General features: G+C 49.7%; 1 long non-coding RNA gene across 1 annotated transcript; it reads right to left on the bottom strand.

Annotated features, from left to right (window-relative positions):
* Positions 1-4,404: 4,404 nt before the first annotated feature.
* Positions 4,405-5,716, bottom strand: LOC146871314 (uncharacterized). The gene is made up of 7 exons (XR_014959540.1): positions 5,680-5,716; positions 5,516-5,583; positions 5,282-5,351; positions 5,138-5,194; positions 5,008-5,047; positions 4,858-4,904; positions 4,405-4,764 (listed from the first exon to the last, which is right to left on the bottom strand). It is a non-coding gene; the product is annotated as an uncharacterized LOC146871314 (long non-coding RNA).
* Positions 5,717-7,110: the final 1,394 nt, after the last annotated feature.

Raw genomic sequence — 7,110 nt, 5'->3', positions numbered from 1 at the left:
GCAGGGAAGGTAGGTAAGATCTCAGCTATGATATCTATTAGTTCCCTAAACATAATTATTGTGGCCGGTTGTCTGTGACATTTACTGCTCAGTGTGTGTACAGTATATAGAGAAAACATTGTGATCTAAAAAAACAAAACTTTTAAAACCATCAAACTCAACATTCCAAATACCCCCCTCTCTCCTCCCATGACACACCAACCCAATTTGAGCACAGTCAGTATACTACCCCCTCTTCCGACTCTTCTCCCCTTAGAAGAAAAACTGGCAGACAGCCAGGTAGTGTGTAACACGTGGGGGCAGATGTTACCTAAGCACTACAACCAACCATCAGCATTATTCCACACTATACTGAACGTTGTATAACAATCGGCCCTGTACAAAGAAATAACAGCCCAGGCACGCAGTTGAACTAGGAAGTTTCGCTAACAATAGCTAATTGTAAAAAGTGGCCGCACTACAAGGGACCTCCCTACATATTAAGGATTATGCTGAATTTACATACAAAAAGCAACCACGTCTTCAAGCGTTTAACATCCACAAGTACTTGCGTGAGTTTAGGGCAATTGCTTCAGGCCACAGGTGTCCCACTTAGATCTGAGGGTGCCAGGGCAATGGGGGCATCACAACAGGGGATGCCAGAGGAACACAATGGCACAGATCAAGTGTCATTGTCTCAAGTTCTGGAAGAGAGCTCTCTCGGGTCCAAATGTTTAATCATTGTCATCTAGGCGGCCCTCTGGCGAACTGTCCACTGCGTTGGTTGACCTCTCTTCTGCTTCATCTTGTTTTTTCCATTTGGAGGATTCCTTGAGTGCCTTCTGCAGTGCCTTCGGGTCCAAGAAAATTCGAGACAAGCCGTCAATGGTGACATGTAGCCTGGCCAGGTATGGCATTGCATAAGTGATATTTTGGTCTCAAAGCTGTCGTTTGAGTGTAGTAAACTGGCGTCTCGCCTCCTGCACTTTTATTGTTAAGTCTGGATAGAGGGAGATCTTAGAGCCCTCGTATTGTAGCTCACCCAATTCTCTGGCGCATCGCAAGGCAGTCTCCTTCCCGGTAATTCAGCAATTTGGCTATCATCGGGCGTGGAGGTGCACCCGGGGGCGGGCGTGGGCCCAACGACCGGTGGGCTCTCTCGACCACGAAGATTTCCGAGAAGGCATCCCGGTCCAGCAAGGTGATGAGGAGTTTGTCTATGAATTGTTCTGCATTTCCCATTGGGGTAGACTCCGGGAGGCCTGTGATACGGATGTTGCTCCGTCGGGAGCGGGCTTCCAAGTCCTCAGTCTTTTCCTGGAGTAGTAAGAGTGCTTTGACCATTTGCTTTTGCGCCACATCTGTTTTGGACTGGGCTTCCTCAACCTCCGTGATTCTGCACTCTGACATATCTAACAGTTCCGCCTGCTTATCCAGCCTTTCTGTCATTCTGTCAATTCGGAACACCAGAGAGTCAATTTTCGGGTCGATCACCAACAAGCTTTTCTGCAACGCTGAAAACATTTGTTTGACCTCACCTGGATCATCCTCAGAGTTCTCTGTTTGGGTGTCAGCAAGACCGGCCTCTCCCGTGTCTTTGGTTCTAGAGCATTTGGCAACAAACTGGAGCTTTGTCTGTGTCTTATCCACCTTACCCATGGTGAGGACCGCCTGAAGGGGAAGGGGGGCAGTAGCACAGCAGGAGGCCGTGGCACCTAGGCCCACAAGCCGTGTAGCGTCTAGCATTAGTGGTTAAGTTACACAAATCTTCTCAGGGGTATGACTTGCTTGGGGGTGCGCCGAGCGACAGAAGACCAGGTGTGTTCAGTAAGAGGATAGCGACCCAGCTGAGGTGAGCAGGGTCTCCCTGCGGGGGCTGGGGGCTCAGCACGGCGCAACAAACAACGTCAGCCAAGTCTCCATCCCACAGCAGCTCCTCCGAAGATTAGCAATGTGCAGAGCTCCGTCTCGAAATCTATAGATGGACCACCTCCATGTCAGTATTAAGATGTGGAGAGTGAAACCCACTGCCCAGTAGCGTGATCAGTGGGGCAAAGAGCGTAGAGGCGCTGCGCCTTCAAACCCCAGGTCCTGGGAAAGTATGCACCACCATCGGAGGCCCCGACAATAGTCGCACAGTGCAGTGGATTTATTTGTGCGACACACTGCGCCAACCAGCCCAATGGCCACTGAACTGCAAGCCCCCAGGCCCACCCACTGCGGCAGCGAAGGCTCCTTTCTGGTAATTCAAGTATTGCAGGCCTTCCACCTTCAAGCCAACTGTCACTCAAGAGGGCGGCAGGAGCCAGCTAGGGCGCGCCCCTTCCAGTGGGGGCCGCAGTCTCTCCCCCGCACACACCTCTCAAGGTAACGAGCCAATGTCCCGCTGCGAGGGATCACAGGGTCCCGCGGGCTGCAGCAGACGAAGGGTGAATGAGGCGAACCTAAGCCAGGGGGTCCCATGCGCTCCGATCGCCGAGCGCCAGCGAGGGAAGATAGGCAGGGGCAGCAGTGAGCGCCGAAGGTCGCATGCCCTCAGAGAATCCAGTGTGCAGGATCGCCAGCTCCCCCGGGGCCCCTTCGCAGCGACTCACCGATGGTATAGGTGCCCTCTGTAGTGTCCTGCGAGACACGTTCTAGTGTCTCACAGGAAGCTGTAACCCCAGCCACTTCCTCGAGGGCTGGACACACTGCACCCCCACACCCATCCATCACGGGTGCAACGAGTGACGTGGCCCTGTCAATAAAAGGGCCCGAGTGCACGTGCTCGTGGCCAGTTACTACGGTATCTCTCCTAGTGTCGGTGTCCCTCATTTTACATGATGTGGGCCCTAGGCCCAACACTACACTGGCGACGAGGCGGGTAGTTCACCCCACATGCTTGCTGCTCCGCTTCATTGGTCCTCGCAGGGGAAGAAAAGAGCCCGACACGACACCCTCGGCAAGCTGTCCACAGCCACCCGTGACTGCGAGGGAGACTGAGCTCATCGTGTCACCGCTCACCGCCTCTTAGACCATGGAGGATTAGTGTTGCCGGGGCAGTGACTCTCTCGTACCATGTGCCTGCACAGAAGTCGAAGCCGTGCTGTGTGAAAAGCAAGCCACCCGGCACATGCACCGGCGTCATAGGAGAAGTCCCGGTAGCACCCTCTAACGGCAGCCGCTGCGGCAGTGATGCCAACCAACCAGCCCGACAGCAGGTGAGTGGCCTAAGGAGCACAACCGAGACCGGCTGCCACCGGCACTACGCTGGAAGCGCCCGAGACCCTGACCTTCCGTGCACTCTGCCCATGCCCGGAGGCGCCCACAGGCCGTCCCGCCTGCCGTCATTGCCCCGACACCCGCAAAGTAAAAGGGCACGACACGGTGCAGCTATTCAGGGCACCGCCAGCAGCGGCGTGAGACAGGAAGCACTCCCGAGTCTGGAGAGGCTGTGCAGCCTGAATGCCCACCACCCTGCTCTCAAACCCCGCATCCCTGCCGCTGGTGTCGCACACCACTTGGCACTCACCTCGGAACCCCCAGCAGCTGGCCGAAGATGACAGGACGCCGCAGCCTGCCGAGGTGACTTCGCGCCCTCCCCGTTGCTGCACACAGGAACGAGTGCAGCGCCTTGGAGGAGACATCTGCAGTGGCAAAAGGGAAGAGCCGGTGCCCAGCCGCACCGGCAGAGCGTCATCCTTTCTCCACGCCAGGCCCGGTCAACTCGCTGGAATCGGTCGAAGAACTGGCAGCGCCACCTGGTGGTCAGGAGCAACAGCGCGTCTGCTCCCAACAGAAACTAACAAGCACTGGCAATAGTCGGTTGGCCCCCCACAAGCACACGTCCCCAGAGGCCTACCACGCCAGCAGCGTTGCTCCAGGCAGTGTCCCCGCAGAAGCCCACAGCGCTAGAAGAAAAAAAAAAAAACAGAGGAAAAGGTAAAGTCTCCTACCTTCCCCGGGCTGCTCACCCCGGATCCAGGCTCACGGACACCGGCCTACGCGATGACCCTGACACAGCATGGCCGGCAGCAGGTGATAAGCTGCCACGCTGAACACTGAGACGCTACACCGCCACCTAGTGGCCACGGGTAGTACTGCAGCCACACTAACCCAGCACGCGAGGGAGAAAGAGCTGGCGGTGCAAAACCAACCGGATGATAAGGTCGCCATAGCAGGGAGATCCAAGCCCATGCACCCACGGAGCTGCTGCGACCAGCAGTCCCCCAGCTCAGGAACAAGGCTGAGCGGTAAGGAATGCCACGGATCCCCACATGAGTATGAGGGGCAGCTCACGTCGCCTGGGCACCAGGTGAACCACATGGCGTTCCCAACTCCCACATTGTGGCTATAGACACAATCACGAAGAAGTAACAACAGATTGCTCAATCAATTGTGAGGAGGAATTTTTTAACCAAACAAAAACCCTAGACAGAAAGCTTTGTCGATTGAATCAATCAATTCTTTGGTTTATTATTCATATGGTTGACCTTCTAATATTATTTATAGATCAATCGGAAATTTAGAAAAACACTCAGTGGACGATACTGTACTATCTTCACAAACCATCACTCGATTCAGTTCAACTCATTTATTCTTATTCACACATTCATCCATTCCAAAAACATACAAGGGATTCATTCATCAAATATATAAGACATTTTTGTAAAAGACCACAGAAGAAAAAGGCTAAACAATTTTGTCTAACAATTTTGGTTGGATTCAAATTCTTGTGGCCAAAAAGGCAAGGTCTACGCGTTTCGAGTCCCCATAATTAATAGGGCTCTCATCAGGACCTGTAGGCTAGGAAAACAAAAAAGAAAGAATAATTCAGTATGTCTAGAAGCTCAACACCATCTCTTTACAAATCTGCGCGTGTAAACGGAGCTTAATTACCTCTAGTGGTGGAAAAATAGATCAACCGATCTATATCCCAAATAATTCTGAAAGGTAACAAAGTCAGAGAAAGTTGTGTCAGAAACAAATAGGACAATTTAAAGCTGCTAAAGTAACACCAGTCATCCTCTTAAATTGCTTGTTACTCACATGATGTTATGTGTTTGGCTGTCGTCTTGTTTTAGTAAACCTGAATGAGGGTAAAAGATGTTTTAGCCACTAGTCCGGTTCAATAAAAGAGCTGAATTAGGCAGCACTGCAGAGGGCTGAATTTACTTACAGAGTCGAATGTGAAGTCCAAGCTGAGGGCAGTAGAGCGTGCAAATCTCTTTTTATGCTGTTGTAGAAATAATACAAACAAAGTGTAAGCGTCATGAGGCTGCCGATAAAACGGAGTGTTAAAACAATCAGGCGAACCAATTACCTTCGAGAGCAGAGTCACGAAAATGAATCAGGTGGAATCGCTTGTTTGGGTTTTTTTCTTTAGCGGAGCACTGTGAGAAAAGTACGGACGTTTAGTTTTAGGGGGGCACAGAGGTAATAGCATCTTAAGTTTTTTTGTCTAAGCGCTGTTATAGAAATGATACGGACAAAGTGTAAACATAATAAGGCTGCGGATAACACGGGGTATTTTAAAACGAACATACGAATCAGTTACCTTAAAGAGCAGAGTCACGGAGGTGAGTCGGGTGGGCTCGCTGATTTGAAATTTTCATTAGCGGAGCTCTGTGAGAAAAGAACGGCCGTTTAGTTGCAGGGGGCACAGAGTCAGTAGAATCTTAAGTTTTTTTGTCTATGGACTGAAGAGAGCAGGGGCCATACCTTAGGCATCCAGTTTGCTTCGTCCTTTCATTCTCGCGATTTGTGAGTCCGGTCATGTGACCACAACGCTGTTTATGAGCCCGGGAGGATCGTGGAAGAAAGACTATGCTTTTAAAACATGTGTATTGTGAAATATACGTTGCTGCAATAAGAATATTCGTAAAATAGCGTGAAAATATTTTGCAGCCTGGAGATGAAGTTGGTTTCCAAAAAACTATGAAAAACTATACTACCAGAATTGGTGTATTCTCAATGGTGTAAATGGTGGTGCACAAGAGGAATGCATGAACACGCTAATTCGTTGCCAATTATTCATATGTTGTAATGTTGTATCATGATGAAGTGAAATATACCTTCAAACAGTTAGTATAATAATATTTTATTTTATGTTGCCACCTAGAAAACTTTATCGAGGCTATTGCAAGCACAGCTAGATGGAAATCTCCGTATGCCAAAGAATGAGTAGGAAAAGGGGCCGCATGGCTCAAGTCAGTTTGAACAGTTCTGAAAGTTCATTCAATCCAGTAGTGGCTGTATTAAATTTCAAAATTAACATTGCTTCACGTCTTTTTTGTTTTCCTAGCCTACAGGTCCTGATGAGAGCCCTAGTAATTATGGGGACTCGAAACGCGTAGACCTTGCTTTTTTGGCCACAAGAATTTGAATCCAACCAAAATTGTTAGACAAAATTGTTTAGCCTTTTTCTTCTGTGGTCTTTTACAAAAATGTCTTATATATTTGATGAATGAATCCCTTGTATGTTTTTGGAATGGATGAATGTGTGAATGAGAATAAATGAGTTGAACTGAATCGAATGACTGAATGTGATGGTTTGTGAAGATAGTACAGTATTGTCCACTGAGTGTTTTTCTAAATTTCCGATTGATCTATAAATAATATTAGAAGGTCAACCATATGAATAATAAACCAAAGAATTGATTGATTCAATCGACAAAGCTTTCTGTCTAGGGTTTTTGTTTGGTTCAAAAATTCCTCCTCACAATTGATTGAGAAAAAAGTTTTTCGCAGTACTAGCAATCTGTTGTTACTTCTTAAGTCTGGCTCAGCTTTACTGCCATTAGCCAAAACCCAGTCTAGTTATTGGGTACAGACACAATCACGGCACAGAGTTCCACATCAGTCCCTCCAACACTAAGAATCGGCGGCAATCAAAGCGAACCACTGCGATGACCGCAGCTCCTCCTGACAGCTCCCTAATACGACACACTAAAGACGGATGGACTGCCCGGCCAGAGCGGTTTGCCAACTGTGTCCCACGACCGTTAGCCCAGGCAGCACCACGGACCAGAGGAGAGACCCGGACACCCCACTACTCTACCAGAAGGGCAAGGTCAGCAAAAGGAGAGGCCGATATGCTCCTAGCAGGAAGATCCACACCGGTGCATCCACAAGGCAAACGAGCACACTGAC

The sequence above is a fragment of the Triturus cristatus genome, chromosome 1_1, assembly GCF_964204655.1.
Source record: "Triturus cristatus chromosome 1_1, aTriCri1.1, whole genome shotgun sequence".
Classification (NCBI taxonomy): Eukaryota; Metazoa; Chordata; class Amphibia; order Caudata; family Salamandridae; genus Triturus; species Triturus cristatus.
This window is presented reverse-complemented; position numbering and strand designations above follow the sequence as displayed.